Source organism: Sinocyclocheilus grahami, unplaced genomic scaffold, assembly GCF_001515645.1.
Source record: "Sinocyclocheilus grahami isolate Dianchi unplaced genomic scaffold, SAMN03320097.WGS_v1.1 scaffold899.1, whole genome shotgun sequence".
NCBI lineage: Eukaryota > Metazoa > Chordata > Actinopteri > Cypriniformes > Cyprinidae > Sinocyclocheilus > Sinocyclocheilus grahami.
Window position 1 is genome coordinate 126,635 of NW_015506078.1, and position 8,992 is coordinate 135,626.

The 8,992-nt window shown below is 43.8% G+C and overlaps 1 pseudogene; it reads left to right on the forward strand.

Annotated features, from left to right (window-relative positions):
• Window positions 1-1,796: 1,796 nt before the first annotated feature.
• Window positions 1,797-3,017, forward strand: LOC107563949 (uncharacterized; annotated as a pseudogene).
• Window positions 3,018-8,992: the final 5,975 nt, after the last annotated feature.

Below are 8,992 nucleotides of genomic sequence, written 5' to 3' on the forward strand. Positions count from 1 at the left end.
GTGACTCTACGACCTCCATTAGGGGTCAAAAGGTCAGAAAAGGGGCTAGAACATTTTCCTTGAATATTTTTGCTGATTTTTTTTAAAGGTCTTCCCGAAAACTGAGGAATTTGGCCCTTTTCCACATGGTACGTGAGGGTCCCACGGTCAAGCATTCGAAGCCCCTAGGCCCTGGCCCCAATATGACTCTTATTTTAAGTCAAACATAAAGAAAAATCCCACTTGCAACTTAAGCGTGCCCTCCATAGTGGTTCCGTGGACATAAATTTTCTATGCAAATTATACACTATTATGACATGAAACTGACATGAATGGGTTCCACTGAGTCTGCAGAGAATGGTAGAGATGGTTTCATCAACAATATCACTCATATTTATGAAAAATACACTTTATTTATGTGTGTCCACGGAGCCACTACGAAGGGCCCGGTGAATACATTGGAATTGGGATGTTTTCAATTCTGCTTAGTTTTTATGCAAATTATACACTATTTTGGCATGAAACTGACATGAATGGATTCCATTGAGTGCACTGAGTACAGTAGAGGTTGTTTCATCAACAATGTCACTCATATTTATGAAAAATACACTTTATTAACATTTGTCCATGGGCACAGTACAGAAGGCCCGTTAAATAAATTGCAGGTGGGCTCACTTCCTGTTTTCAACTCTGAAGTCATTTTGTATGCAAATCATACATTAATATGACTTGAAAGTTACAAGAATGGGTTTGTTAAGGTGTGCTGAGTGCTTATTGGGTAATTTTATGCATACATTTGATGATTTGAAATTGGCCTCACCACGGACGAGAAGCCATACACAAAACTGAGGTATAAAAGCTCTGATTGTCCTTTACAATTATATCAACTCCTTGTATGTACTTTCAATATCATACAGATAGTGCAGACAGGTAATTGAACCGGCTGAGGTGGGGGCCTCGTCCGCGGAGGTGTCAGCCCAACCATCTGAGGCGTCAGCCCAACCGTCTTCATCTCCTCAAGTATCGGCCCCAACCAATGAGGATAGGGTAATCCTGGACCTGATAGGTACGAACCAGTTTATAATCTTAATTCTAATAATGCTACAGTTAATGGTAGATTAACCTGATGGTTTGTTTTACAGAGGAACACGGAATCAACCTTGGGAGACCAGCTGGAAGAGTTCCATACTATAAATTGTGAGGATTTTGTTTAATTTTAATAGTAAATTTTTTTTGGTTGAAATCGTATAACAATGTTAAAAAAGTTAAAAAAAAAAAATCATGTTAAGGTTTTATTTTTCTTTGTTGACATATGGTTTTAATTTTCATATTATTAATGTAAATAGTTTTTAATGTTTTTAAAGAAGAGTTTTATTTTTTATCAGTTGTTTGTTCAATAAATATTTTGAGTTCAGTTGAGGTATTTAATTCACTGACGTAATATGCCCTGGGGAGGAGGAGGGGGAGGGAGAGCCCCCTGAGCAGCCGGTCGCCGAGCCCGAGGAGCAGCCGGTTGCCGGGCCTCCAAAGAAAAGCCGCGGCGAGTCCTTGCGCTCCTTTCAGACGGCATACCCTTTCCCGGACCACGTGGCGGCACTGAGTAAGTATAACACTTGTCGCTTCTTACTCATACTCTGTGCCCTTGACCCGACTCACCTGGTCCTTCTTGTGTGTTTTCTTTTTGCATTGTGTGTTTTCTTTTTGCAGATCAGGTCATCGAGGAGTTCTGGGGGCACCACGTGGGCGCCGACCCCTCGCCCAAACTTATAAATAATGTGTCCTCGAAGATCTTCCGGATCAAAAACTTTGTTGCCTACATGTCTGTTGGCCAGACTGACCTGGCCAGCATGACATTTTTAAACAAACAACGCAGCAAAGATGTGGACCTGGCTTTCGTTTTTAAGACAAGCCAAAATAACTGAGCCTACAATTCACCACTATCTGAAGAATGTGGCTCAGTTTCTACAGTTTGTAAATGAAACCCCGCCGCCCACATGCCGGCTCTCCCGCGTTGCCTTATTTGGCCTCAGAAGGGAGATGCGGTCCATGATCTGCCCGGTAGGGCGCAGCGTGGCGGTCTACCAGGTGGCGAGGAAACAGGCCAAGGAGGGCTGCCTTATTTCCAAAGCCATGCTGCGTACTTGCCAAGAGGCAGCCAAGAAGAGGATCCCTGAGATTCTGAGTAAGTGCTCGACTCCTCTTGCCTCTCATACTTTGGCATCCCACGTGCCCCTTACGCTTCTCTTTTTTCTGTGCAGATCACCTCGATACAGCAGTGGAGAAGAAAGACCAGTGGTCTTTTTATGGGCACCTCACCGTGTATTGGGCCAGTATTTATGGACACCGCGGTGGGGTGTTCCAGAACCTTACCATCAAGGAGGTGGAGGACGCCAGGAAGACCGTAACTGAGGGCAAATTTGTCATCAACGTGAGTGGTTCTCTCTTACTCTCTCTCTCTCTCTGTCTCTCTGCATGGTTTTCTCTTAAAAAAAGAAAAAAGACCGCTTCTTGCTGTTTATGCAGATATCGGCCCACAAGACCAACCAGGCCTTCTGTGCCGCCCAGCTGGCCCTTGACCAGGAAGACTATGGGTGGCTTCAGCAGTTTCTTTCAATGAGGTTCACCTTCGTGGGTGGCAAAAATGCCCACTTCTTTTTTTTCACATCCAAACCCAGCTCCTGCAAGAACCTCAATCAATATTTTCAGGAGGCTTGGAGATCGATGGGCTTGCCTGCACATTCACCGATTTGAGGATCTCCATCGCCACCCACATAAGTGTTCCTGTGCATGTTTCTGCTGTGTGAGTTTCTTATGTGTGTGTGTGTTTTTTTCTAACTCTTTGCCTATGCTTTCCTCTCTCCAAACAGGCGAAGAACACCCACTGCCCAGAGAACAGGCACAAAGTGGCACAGTTTATGTGCCATGACACCTCCAGCCATGGAGGGGGAGGACGTGGCGCCTGTGCCTGGGAAACCAAAGTGCCCCGCTAAACCGTGCAAACGGCCGGCCAGTCCCCCTCCGCCAGCCTGTTGACCTCTGCCAGCCCTCCCCATAGTGAAGCAAGCCCAGAGTCCAGGGAGTCTGCTTCAATAAGTCCAGTTTCTCATGGATTGGTTCAACTGTTTGTGGCAAGTAGGTATGTTCACTAACTCTTTGCCTTTCTCACTATTTCCTGGAGAGAGAAACCCCAGTGAAAAAGAGGCGCTTCAGCCCGAAGTAGACCAGGGGACATTTTTTACCAGTCGTGCGGCTCTCCCCACTTAAGTCACCACAGAAGCTACAAGCTGCACAAAAACTCTTGGGACTGGCCAAAAGGAGACTGAGGGGTTCTCAAAAGCCCCTTTTGTAAATAGTTTGTTTTGATTTCATGTGTTTGATGTTTGCATTTTGTTTTGTCTGTTGTTTCGATCAGTTCGTGTTCTAGTTTGGTTGACTGACATTGTTCATATAAAGATTTGAAAACTTCCTTTTGTCTCGGTTTTTTTATAGCTAAAATATAAATTGCTTGTGGTATAGGTGTCCATTACCAATTTATTCAATGGGATTTAAATTTATTTAATTGGTCGGAAGGACTATTGTCCAAAAACCTCTAAAAGCCATCCCCATTGTTTAAATTGCAAATGGACACACATACCACTCCCCATTTATTGAATGGGATTGGTTTAATAGGTTGGTGGACAATCGTCCCACTAATCTATTATAGCGATCCCATTCAATAAATTGCAAATGGAAGTGGTGCGGTCACCATCTCCCAACGAGCAGTCTCCTTCATCTCCGGGTCGCCCGTCTCAGGGCCTCTTGCACTTACGCTTACCACCGGGTCTGGCGGGGGCCTGGACGGGCTGCGCATCCTGCCTGCGACCGGCTCCACGACGCTGCCTGGTGGAAGGCTGCTGCATGGGAGCGGGGGTAGCTGCAGGGGGGCGCCCACGGCAAGGAGCAGGCTAAGGGGCTGCAGCCGGGACTGAAGCAGCAGGTTTCCTCCGGCTCCGGCTTGATCTCCTCTGTCTGCTTCTGTGCCACCGAGAATTGCTGGGCGAAGCTCTCGACAGCGTCAACGAAAAGGCTGGTCTGAGACATGGAAGCATTCAGGAACTGCACCTTATCATGCTCCTTCATGTCCGCCAAACATGGAAGCATTCAGGAACTGCACCTTATCATGCCCCTTCATGTCGGCCAGACACAGCCAGAGATGGCGCTCCTGGACCACTAACGTGGACATCGCACGACCCAGGGACTGTGCGGTCACCTTCGTTGCTTGAAGCGTGAGGTCCATTGCAGCACGCAGTTCATGAAGGACTGCCCGATTGTGACAACTCTCGTGCAGGTCTTTCAGGGCTTTGGCCTGATGGACCTGCAGTAACACCATGGCGTGGAGGGCAGATACCCGCCTCCCCACAAGCTCTGTAACCACTGCCATTTAAGCCTGACGAATACTTACAGGCCTGTGAGGGGAGACACGGGTCACCCTGCAGAGTGGTAGTGGCCGTCGGACACAGTTGCAAGGCCACTGACCGCTCCACCGAGTGAATGCCCGTGTACCCCAAAGCTGCTCCACCATCGAGGGTGGTGAGAGCAGAGGAGCTACAAGATTTCTTTTGGGCAGTAAAGGGTGCCTCCACAATCTTGTAAGGAGAACCAGTGCGACCTCCACCGAGAACCACTCTTCCAGCCTCGAAGGATCGGGACGCGGTGGAGGATTCCACACGAGCACGACATTCTCGGCGGCCCGGGAAAGCATAGCGGTCATTTCTGGAACTGGCTTAGACAATACTGTCACACCCAAAGGGGGCAAAGCAGCCAGGTCGTCATCCCCGGAGAGAGAGAGCTCGCCCCCCGATGCTGCGATCGACATCTGGTCTCGAGGGGGCGAACCGAAGGAAACAGCCAGCTCCCTTAACCCTGTAGAGGGGCCAGCGCATCCCTGCGGCTGCTCCACTGGCTACGGCATGTTTGAGGGGTAACGAACTCCCTCTGGGGAAGCCCTCACCATGATCCTCAAATCACCTCTGATTTGACCAGATACAACGCTGCCTTGATTGCCGGGATGAACACTAGAACACGGCAGAGGCAGAGGGACCCCACCACGTAGTGATGCACTACTGCTCGGCTCCGAAGCGAAAGGATGAATGAATGCAGTGCAACTGCTGCCTCTTATACCCGCGCTGCAGGGTGTGGCAGCCAGATGCAAAATCCGCATGCCAATGTCCATTGGCTCGTTTAGTTACAGTCGAAGTGGATTGGTCTCTCTGGAAAGATCCCAATTCGTTGGTCATCACTGACGTGACGTTGAGTGACCGAATGAAAGGGAACTTTATTTGGTGTTGTCAGAGACTCTGCTTTAAGCCTTGCCAATTTGAAAATGTCAAGTGATTTTAAACCATTCAAGCATATAACATGGGGAAAGAACTCAATCCAGCACTCGCATGCTATTTTCTGTGTGCTTAGCCACACCTCATACAGCGTGCAAACACCAAATCGAGTTCACTTTTGTGTTTTCTTACTCTTGAATTGACTAATATGCTAAATGATGGCAAAATACCATCTTGATGAGTATACTCTTAAACAGTCAGGTTATGTCTTAAAGGGATACTTCACCCAAAAATGAAATGTTTGCTGTTAATTTATGCACCCTCAGGCCATCCAAGATGTAGGTGATGTTTATTTCTTCAGTAGAAGGGTAAAGAAGATTTTTAGCTGAAACCGTGCTACTTGGTGATTCATAAAATGCACATCAGCGGCTGCACATCTTTGAGAATAATGATGATATATTGAGGTCTTATTGAAGTGAAACGATTGGTTTGTGCAAGAAACTGAACATTATTTACTGTATTATTACCTGTAATCCAGAGCCTAAGGCAAACGGTCTGGAGTGTGATCCGGTGGTGTCCGGTTTGTGATCGAATCTTTCTTTTGAACTGGTTCTTTTTGGTGAACTAGATGAACCAGTTCATCAAATCGGGCTGAATCATCTGAAACAGTACGATCAAGCAGCACAGATCGACAAGTTACTCAATCAAAACTCAACTTTCAGAAGCCTGACTGTCAAGAGTTTTTGCTTTTTAATGTTTTATTTTGGCCATTAGAGGTTCCCATAGTACTCTCATGTCAAACGTGTGCCTCTTGTAATCAGTGCTATTGTTTTCACATGTGTCTCGTTCTGTGCTGTGTATTTAAGATGATCAGTTCCTTTGTATCTTTGCTTGGTTATTGTTGTTCCTAAGCCAGTTGCTGTCGTAAATCTGCTCTAGTTTTAAGAACTTTTCTTTGAAAGCCTTTTGGATTGTTTTCCTGTGTTTCTTTTTTGCTGTTTTTGGAGACTTTTTCCTGAGTTTTTGTTTTTGGAGATTATTTTCTCCTTTTGAATCCTTTGTGGACTGGAGATTTTTCTGTTTTGTGGCTATCGTTGATAGAATTTTTTTTTTAACAAAAAGGGTACAAAAATCAGTTTGAGTTAATTTCAGAACGCGTCTGACTTTTGGGGTTTAATAAACTTCTGTGGCTCAGTGGTGGAAATGAAGACTCTTGTGCCAGAGACCCAAGTTTGAGTCTCGGCTCTGACAGTCACTCCAACTTGAAATGAGCCAAAATACTGGTGTATCTGATCCTATAATGAATGATCTGATTCAACGCTCCAGTTCCTCCAACAGTCACTAAACTGAGGAAACAGTTCGAGTCAGGCTGCTGATATGTGCATGCATGAACCCAGCATTTGATGAAGGGTTAAAGTTTATGATTTCTTATTGTTTCTGTAAAAAGGTGAGCTGATGAAGACTTGTTTGTTCACTTTATATGATGTAGACATGTAAAACATCCAAGTTTCACACCATTATTAGGTGCTTTAATAATATCATTGAGTATATGTTATGTAATTTCATTGAAACTAGTGAATTGAACTGTCTGAAAGAACCAGTTTGCAGTAGGGATGCAACGATACCATTTTTTCAGAACCGATCCGATCAAGAAAATTCTGAGCATCAGCCAATACAGATACCATCTGATACCTGTAGGTTTTATTTTTTTTATTTTTTTTAATCGATGTAGATTTTCTATACTTCTGTGTGATGATCTGATCGTCACTCTTTAATGTTAAACGCAATATGCTACATATAGACAACATTTTAATGAAAAATGATATAATCTGTGACAAAACTACTATTATAAACTAGGTTACTGGATAATTCAGCAGCAAAAGTTATTCTAGAAAAATCATGAGTGTAAAATGTGTCGATTAATCTAATTAATTGCAGATTAACCACACATCAAATTTTGCTGGGAAATTACTGCCAAAAAATAAAGTCATTGTGTTAAATGAAAAAAAAAGCATCAAATAGACAATGCAAAAAGTAAAAGAAATATTTTATTTGATTCAGCAAAAAAAATTGTAAACTTTTAGGCTACAATATTTAAGACTCTGTTCCGTGTTTTGTGTGTTTGGTTCTCCCTCGTTTCCTTATGCCCATATTTGGTTATGTTCCTATCTTCTTGGTTCCATTATAGGTTCATTAGTCTCCACCTGTGTTTGTTTATTTGATTCAGGTGTGTTTAATTTAGGCCCTCGTTAAGTTGTGTATTTAACGTGTAGTCTGTCCAATGTTTTTTTTGTCGAGTCTTAAATGTCATCCCGTGTTGTTACTTCTGCGCTCCCAATGTTAGTGTTCCTCTCCTTTGGTTTGTTTATTAAAAGTCGAGTTTGTGTAAGTCATCTCCTCGTCTCCCTCCGACGGACCGTGACAACAATGGCCATGATTTATTTATTTTTTTTCAGAAGCTATATACATAATCTTATACATTAAATCTATATACATAATCTTCCATATTGCAGCTGTAACAATCATTAAATATTAAAACAGTTGTTTGTCCTGTCCCATACTAAAATTTATTTTTGTAATTCTTTAGGGTGAGGCTCTGTCAGATTTATTTGCTTGGGAAGAATTGGATGAGAACACTTTTAGCGCATCTTTTGAAGATACAGATGCAATGGATAGTGAAAGTAAGGTTCAAACCCCAACAGATGATCCACTTCACACAACTGGCACAGACACAGGGATGGACACAGTTCTCAAATCAACAGGCTCCATCGTGAAGGTAGAGGCTCTGCTGCTGATAATGACTCATGCTGCTGTACATAATATTACTGGCTGTCAAATAGATGACTTACTAAGACTGATTAATTTCCTTTTTGGTAATGATGTAGTCCCAGTGTCCAAGCATATGTTTAATAAGGTATTCAAAAACAACTCTGAGATAGTGGAGTTTCATCTTCACTATCGAGCCTGCAAAAGTCACATTGGAACACAAAAACTAGTTACTGACCAGAACATCACACAATGTCCATCCTGTAATGAAACAGTTGAAATCACTTCTTTAAATAACGGTAGCTTTTTATCAATGTGCCAATTGCACCACAGATTCAGAACCTTCTGGAAAATCCAGAAATTCAGGAGCACCTTACCCAGTCAACACGTGAGATCATGCGATGATTACAGTGACATCACACGATCCTCATACTGTGATCCTCACGGTGTGAGTAATACATGAGCTCATTATGAACTCAAACGATCCTCATACTGTGATCCTCACGGTGTGAGTAATACATGAGCTCATTATGAACTCAAACGATCCTCATACTGTGATCCTCACGGTGTGAGTAATACATGAGCTCATTATGAACTCAAACGATCCTCATACTGTGATCCTCACGGTGTGAGTAGTATATGAAATCATCGTGAGTTCACACGATCCTCATACTGTGATCCTCACGGTGTGAGTAGTATATGAAATCATCGTGAGTTCACACGATCCTCATACTGTGATCCTCACGGTGTGAGTAGTATATGAAATCATCGTGAGTTCACACGATCCTCATACTGTGATCCTCACGGTGTGAGTAGTATATGAAATCATCGTGAGTTCACACGATCCTCATACTGTGATCCTCACGGTGTGAGTACTATATGAAATCATTGTGAGTTCACACGATCCTCATACTGTGATCCTCACGGTGTGAGTA